The 7,363-nt window shown below is 47.8% G+C and overlaps 1 pseudogene; it reads right to left on the bottom strand.

Annotated features, from left to right (window-relative positions):
- Positions 1-1,840: 1,840 nt before the first annotated feature.
- Positions 1,841-6,399, bottom strand: LOC130132939 (phosphatidylinositol 4-phosphate 5-kinase type-1 gamma-like; annotated as a pseudogene).
- Between the last annotated feature and the right edge of the window lie 964 nt (positions 6,400-7,363).

A 7,363-nucleotide genomic window follows, 5' to 3' on the forward strand; every position in this document is an offset into this window, starting at 1 on the left:
GATAAATTTCAGTCCGGTTTTAGAAAAGGACACAGTGTTGAAACAGTGCTTGTAAAAGTAGTCACCAATCTCAGAGCGAGTGCTAATAATAAAAATGTTCCATTCTTTTACTCCTTGATCTGATGGCTGCCTTCGATACAGTCGATCATGATGTACTTCTAGACCACCTTGAGAATTGGATTGGCCTTTCAGGCACTGCCCTATCATGGTTCTACACATATCTTACTGGCAGAAGCTATTTTGTTAGTCTTTCTGACCATGTCTCGGACAAACAGGTAATTTTCTCAATCCCTTGATGAATTGTCTGTCTAGTATTAAACAATGGATGAGTGAAAACTTTCTCAAATTGAGTGAAGACAAGACATACATTCTCATTATAGGCACTAATGCACAGAGAGAAATGATATCAAGTAGAATGGGAAGTCTGGCTGTCCAGAATAAGACTTTAGTAAAAAATCTGGGTGTCATCATTGACTCTGAGTTGGATTTTAAACCACATATCAACAATGTTACCAAGGGTGCCTTTTTTCACCTAAAAAATATTGCTAGAATTAGACCCTACCTCTCCCTGGAAGACGCCAAAAAGGTGATGCATGTCTAGGCTATTGCAATACACTTCTTACTGGTTTACCCAAAAAAAGCATCGATAGACTGCAACTAGTACAGAACGCGACAGCAAGGGTCGTAACAAAAACCAGGATGAGAGATCACATGACTCCAGTTTTAGCATCTTTACACTGGCTTCCTGTAGCATTGAGGATTGATTTTAAAATTCTTTTACTTGTGTTTAAAGCTCTACATGCGTTTAGCACCCTCATACGTGTCTGACTGCTCATCTGATGATGTTCTGAGCTGCTCTCTTAGATCCTCTGGTGCTGGTCTGCTCAATGTCCCTAGAATGAACTACAAAAAGTATGGCAAAGCAGCATTTTGTTTTTATGCACCGACGGCTTGGAATAGACTCCCCCAACAAATAAGAGGAGCAATGTCCATAGATAGTTTTAAGAATCAGCTCAAGACCCATTTTTATGCTCTTGCTTTTAATTAATTCCACTTTATATTTCTTTTTATCTTGTATTGTGGTTTTATTTCTTGCCTTGTTTTATGGGGTACTTGTCTTGTTGGGTGGGCAGTTTTAGTTAAGTATGGGATGGACCGGTTATACCTTGGACAACTTGTTTACATTTTACTGTCATTTTTGCAGAGGACTGACTATATGCAGCATTGGGCATGGGTGGTAAATAAAAAGTTTGAGTACCACTTACCCTAAAGCAGTTGTAATCTTAAAATGTTTTAACTGTACTGTCAACAGGGGGTTGACCTCAAAGGTCAAAACTGCTGTGGGCCCCGCATGGGCTGACCCACAGGGGGCCTATATGGGCTTACTGTGGGCAAGACCACAGTGGGTTGCCCACAGAAAAGCCTCATGGGGCCCTCAAAGGGCAAAACTGCTGTGGGCCCCGCATGGGCTGACCCACATGGGGCCCATATGGGCTTACTGTGGGTAAGAGCACAGTTGGGCTTGCCCACAATAAGCCCACATAGGGGCCTCAAAGGGCAAAACTACTGTGGGCCCCGCATGGGCTAACCACATGGGGCCCATGTGGGATTAGTGCAGGTTTGCCCCTGCCCACATTGCCCCACAGTAAACCCACACCTACCCACAGTGGGCCCGCATGGGCATGTTTGCTGGGAATGTGCTGTAGGGTGGTGTTCCTGGTGGAAACCAGTTTCTGGGAAAGTCCTGGAGTTCACTGATCTTGGACATCCAACCTGGCTCCATGAATCGAATCAGGGCCTCTTCCAGCAGCCAGAGCAAGGAAGCTGCAGGCTCCAACCTTTAGCACATATAGTATCCGGGCAGCAATTTCTGTGGAGACTCAGCATCCTTATGGCATGACAGTCTTGATGATAAACTCGTCATCCTTGGTCAGTTAGAAAACTGATCCGCTTGCTCCTGGGTTGGAAAGCTTAATCAGGGGCTCATTACACAGCGAGTACGGGTAGTCATCCGGTCTGATGCCGAACAGTTCTCTGGAATAGTGGAAAGCCACAGGAGCACAGGTTTTGAAGCGAAAGCCTGGGAAATAGTGGGCTCAGGTCAAATTCCTGCCCTCGCTGGGGAAGAAGATACTCTCTACCACGTAGAAGTCCTGCATCAACACAACTCTCTCCACCTTGGTGCTCAGGTTACCCACTGTGTAACCTATACCCAGCTGGATGGCACCTTTCAGGGTGGAGGATATGGTCTTCTTGCATGTGGTCTCCCCTGAGGCATCCACGCCTCTGTGGCCAATCATCTTCCCCTGACCAGGCTGGCCTCAGGAAGAAGGCATCTCTGTGATGAAGGCCTTCTTTGCAGCAGCATTGGTAGTATATGTTTGGCATCCCTTTTGTTGGAGTCTAAAGGTGGGGTTGAGTCAGCTCGAGATCAAGTCAGTTCCATTGGTTGCTGTGGGATTCAGGAGAACTGCCTTGACATTGATTGGCACTAGCATAACAGTTTGGGAGGAGGAGCCATCCTTCCCCTTGTGCATAAAAGACTGAGAGAAAGATGATATAAACAGGTAAAGGAAACAGTAAGAGGAAGATCATCCAGTGCAATACACTCATCATGATTTTAGACTTTAACCTTAGAACAATTTCCTTTATTGGTCTTAAGCATCTTCCTGAGACCTGTTATGTGTTTTTGCAAATGGAAACTCTTGTTTTTTTCATCCAACAAATCAAAACCAACTACTTTCTGCAAAATCAACATGCTTTCAATAAATGTCCCTGTATCTGCAAAACACTCAGATACTTTCACAGATTTTCCAAAGGTGTCATCTAAGAAACCCTTCATTTCCTCTAGCGAGTACAGATCTCCATTTTGTGACTGGGTCTGTAACAGAGACACAGTCAGAGTCAGTGTCAGACCCTATTTCCACACAGCTCGTCAACTGAAAGTCCTCAGTGCTCCATCGGTCATCTGATGATCTCGAAGGAGTCTGAGTTACAACTGCGTCGATGTTTAAGAAACGAAAAGGGATCTGGTCGCCCGTCCTTTCTGTGAAAACTGCAGGGCTTGCAGTAAAAGTGAACCGGTTAAAACAGCTGGTTAGCAGAGGGACAAGACAAGGTTATCTTCCAATAAAGCCGCCAGTGGTACTGTGAGGACACGTGGTCCTTTGTTCATCTTCGTACTTAGGACTTTGAATATTTGATATTCCAGTGAGTTAATGGTTGTAGAGACGAAGAGGGGTCCTGACCAATTGTCCACGAGTTGGGAGTGAGACTGTGTTGCCTTGTTTAATTTCAGTGGTCTGTGCGGTCGCCTCACAGCAAGTAGGCTCTGGGTTCGAGCCCCAGGGTAGTCCAAACTTGGGGGTCGTCCCGGGTCGTCCTCTGTGTGGCGTTTGCATGTTCTCCCCATGTCTGTGTGGGTTTCCTCCGGGGGCTCCAGTTTCCTCCCACAGTCCAAAGACATGTAGGTCAGGTGACTCGGCCACACTGAATTGTTCCTAGGTGTGAATGTGTGTGTGTGTGTGTCGGCCCTGTATGATGGCCTGGTAGCCTGTCCAGGGTGTCCCCCCACCTGCTGCCCAACGACTGCTGGGATAGGCTCCAGCATCCATGCGAGCCTGAGAGCAGGATAAGCGGTTCGGATAATGGATGGATGGATGGATGAACCGGCGACTTCTTAGAGATTAGTCAGCCATGTTTAGGTAAGCCTGCCCGTTGTCTAGAGCAAGGCACTAACACTATCAGGGGTGAAGGTTCTATTTTCCTGGTCCGTCCAGTGGGTAGAACACCACACTAGCACTGCCAGGCTTTATAGTCCCTTCCCCGTGTTAATGACTGGATCCTGCCTGCCGCTGCGGTCGTCGTACCGCAGCCCTTTCTGAATTATTCCGCCTGGGTGAGTCGGGCAGCGCTCTGCAGCAGCACACACAACCGTGTGAGGCTACACCAGCGGCTGCTAAAGCTGCTCTGAAAACCCTCACTGGAGAGTAATGGACGCTGCAAGCTGCAAAATTACCCCCCACCCCTTTACTCCCAGCAACACAATGCAGTTCACACACACACACACACACACACACAGAGTAAAAATATGCATGTAATCAATTGCTTGTAAACCCTGTGTGCGTTACTTGATAATTTTTCACTGTGCTCGTAATTTCTTCCATCTAGCAGCACATGTACCCCTTGGGAAAAGGTTGGCGTAAGATCTACTCATATATTTTCGTAATGTCTGTGTGTGTGGTGTTAGTGTGTGTTAGTTAGTGTAGATAGCGGGACCGAAAACTAAAGCATGTATGATCCCAATTCTTTTTGGAGGTGGTAGGTATTGTCTCAGAGAGTAAGGGGAAAATCCCAGAAAATTAAAATTATGCATAATTATGCATAACTATGCAAAATATGCATTTTTCTAAAAATGGCCAAAAACCACTTTTCTCGGCATTTCAGATGATTCTGAGCATTTGGGGGGAGGGAGTTGGAATGGGGGGGGGTTTAGGGGCGGGGGGAAGGCGGTTAGCTGGCAGGATGAAGAGGAGGGAGATTTAGACGGGTGGAGAACCAAACCGCTACATTGTAGCGGGGCTCTTCTAGTAGCATTTATAGACCGCAGCTAGCATGACCGGTCGGTCTGCACAACTTCAGATGGCTGTAACCCCAGCTGATTTCGAACGTCACTGAATTTGTGACGGTCTACAAGCGGAAGACTGAAAAATGAGCTCACACTCTTAAGAGGTCAAATAAAGCCCTGGCTTCTGGTTCTGCTCGTCAGGGGTGACATTGGTGTGCCGAGCAGCGCCCTCGCCCTGCTAACATGCAAAAATGAATGGACGGACGGACGGAATAATGGATGGTAATGTGGACAGAATAAAGAAAAGGAATAAATGGTGAGCAGATAATACAAACGTATTGCATAGAAGATGTAGGCCGGGATAGCGAGCCCGCTCTTTGTATGCCGATACACACTTGATGAGTTGACGAATACACAAAGGAACTGAACAGAATGAATTTAGTGAACTGACTGAAGGGATGTCATGTTGTGTTAGTTTTAACAGAAAATAAGATTCATGAACGAGTGACGAGACATTTCAACCCCTCTGTTGTCTTACGGGTCAGAAGGGGCCATGACAGCGTTTAGCAGCAGAGAAAAGACTCTACGGGATGTTTTTTCACCCTGAAATGTGATGACTTTTCCTCGAGTGACCCCAACGTTGGAAAAAGTGAAACATAGTTTTTGTTCATATGTCCATGAAAGCTGTACACCACTAGGGTACTAAGATTGTCTCAGGGTCACGCGTGACCCTATAAAAACGAGGGGTGTCCCCTGATTAAATGCAGTCTTGCTGCACTGTGCAGAAGGAAACCCCAGATAGTCACACAGTTTGCGATGAACGACAGCTTGTTTCTTCCTGCAAGGTATATTTGGGGTTTAAAATGAAATTAGGTTGCTTTAATTTAGAGGTTTAATGAAGGCGGGTCATTAATGTCTTTGGACATTAATGACCCGCCTTCAAAGACATGTAGGTCAGGTGAATCGGCCGTACTAAATTGTCCCTAAGTATGAATGTGTGTGTGTGTGTGTGTGTGTGTGTGTGTGGGCCCTGTGTGATGGCCCGGCGGCCTGTCCAGGGTGTCTCCCCGCCTGCCGCCCAGGGACTGCTGGGATAGGCTCCAGCATCCCCACACCACCCTGAGAGCAGGATAAGCGGTTTGGATAATGGATGGGTCATAAATGGCCCTAGTACACAAGGGTTAAGAGAATAAGTAAAATGTGCCTTAGAATTGATGGATGGATGGATGATGGATGGATGGATGATGGAAAAGACTCTGTCATGACTAATTGTTAGTGGGATTCCAGGTGGCAATGTGGCATGACTACCCCGTGCTCAGCGAGCGAGCAGGTGAATGCGGGAAGAGATGGACCGGTGAGGATGGGTAGGTCAGAGGAATGAAGAGGTGACTGAGATTGAAGGACGCTTTAAACTCAAATCTAAGACAGTTGTTTACCTGGAACACTGCAAACGACCACTTCAAGGTGAAAACACCCAGAGGCGGAAGTAAACTCCTCTGAGAGGCGGAAGCAAACCCCTCTGAGAGGCGGAAGTAAACTCCTCTGAGAGGCGGAAGCAAACTCCTCTGAGAGGCGGAAATAACCTCCTCTGAGAGGCGGAAGCAAACCCCTCTGAGAGGCGGAAGCAAACTCCTCTGAGAGGCGGAAGCAAACCCCTCTGAGAGGCGGAAGTAAACTCCTCTGAGAGGCGGAAGTAACCCCCTCTGAGAGGCGGAAGTAAACTCCTCTGAGAGGCGGAAGTAACCCCCTCTGAGAGGCGGAAGTAAACTCCTCTGAGAGGCGGAAGCAAACTCCTCTGACTCTCTGCCGCGGATGACAAACTGCCTTGTCATTGCCCGATCCGTACTGGAAACCCGATTTGTCTAACGCGTGCTCGAAAATGCGTCTACTTCCTTTCGGCAGTATGTCGAAGCAATTTACGGCAGTTTCTGGGATTTTATTGCCTAAGATCCTATTTTTTTTGTGGATCCCCTCCCCCTCCCCTTTTCTCCCCGATCGTACTTGGCCAATTACACCAGTCTTCCGAGCCGTCCCGGTCGCTGCTCCACCCCCTCTGCTGATCCGGGGAGGGCTGCAGACTACCACATGCCTCCTCCCATACATGTGGAGCCACCAGCCGCTCCTTTTCACCTGACAGTGAGGAGTTTCACCAGGGGGACGTAGCGCGTGGGAGGATCACGCTATTCCCCGCAGTTCCTCCTCCCCGAACAGGCGCCCCGACCGACCAGAGGGGGCGCTAGTGCAGCGACCAGGACACAACAACATCCGGCTTCCCACCCGCATGCGTCTGTAGGGACGGCCCAACCAAGCCGGAGGTAACACGGGGATTTGAACTGGCGATGCCCTTTTTGGTAGGCAACGGAACAGAACGCTACGCTACCCGGACGGCCGCTAAGATCCTTTTTGAGAAATGGAAACAACCCGTGGTTCCACATTCCGAACCACAGTTTTAGGAATTTAGGAGGCATTGACCTCCTCCTTAGATGTGACTATGACCTAAATAAGCAACCCATCAAATCATCTGCCTTCCATCAGCAGGCATTACAGTATTGGAAACTAATCTACAAGCATAATTTTAGTCCCCGTAACACCCATTAGGAAATTGCAGGTAAGTTTTACTTAGAAATAAATCCATATTTTGCAAAAATTGGCTAGAGAAAGTAATTGTCACGTATCAGGAAAGAACCCAAAAGCAGACGGGACAACCAGGTAAGGGAAGAATCCAGTCTTTATTGAAGTGACCGATCTCAGGGGTAGAGCAGGCGTTGGCTCAGTGGCAGGTAGGCAGGCAGGCAG

This window comes from Lampris incognitus, chromosome 2 (assembly GCF_029633865.1).
Source record: "Lampris incognitus isolate fLamInc1 chromosome 2, fLamInc1.hap2, whole genome shotgun sequence".
Taxonomy (NCBI): Eukaryota; Metazoa; Chordata; class Actinopteri; order Lampriformes; family Lampridae; genus Lampris; species Lampris incognitus.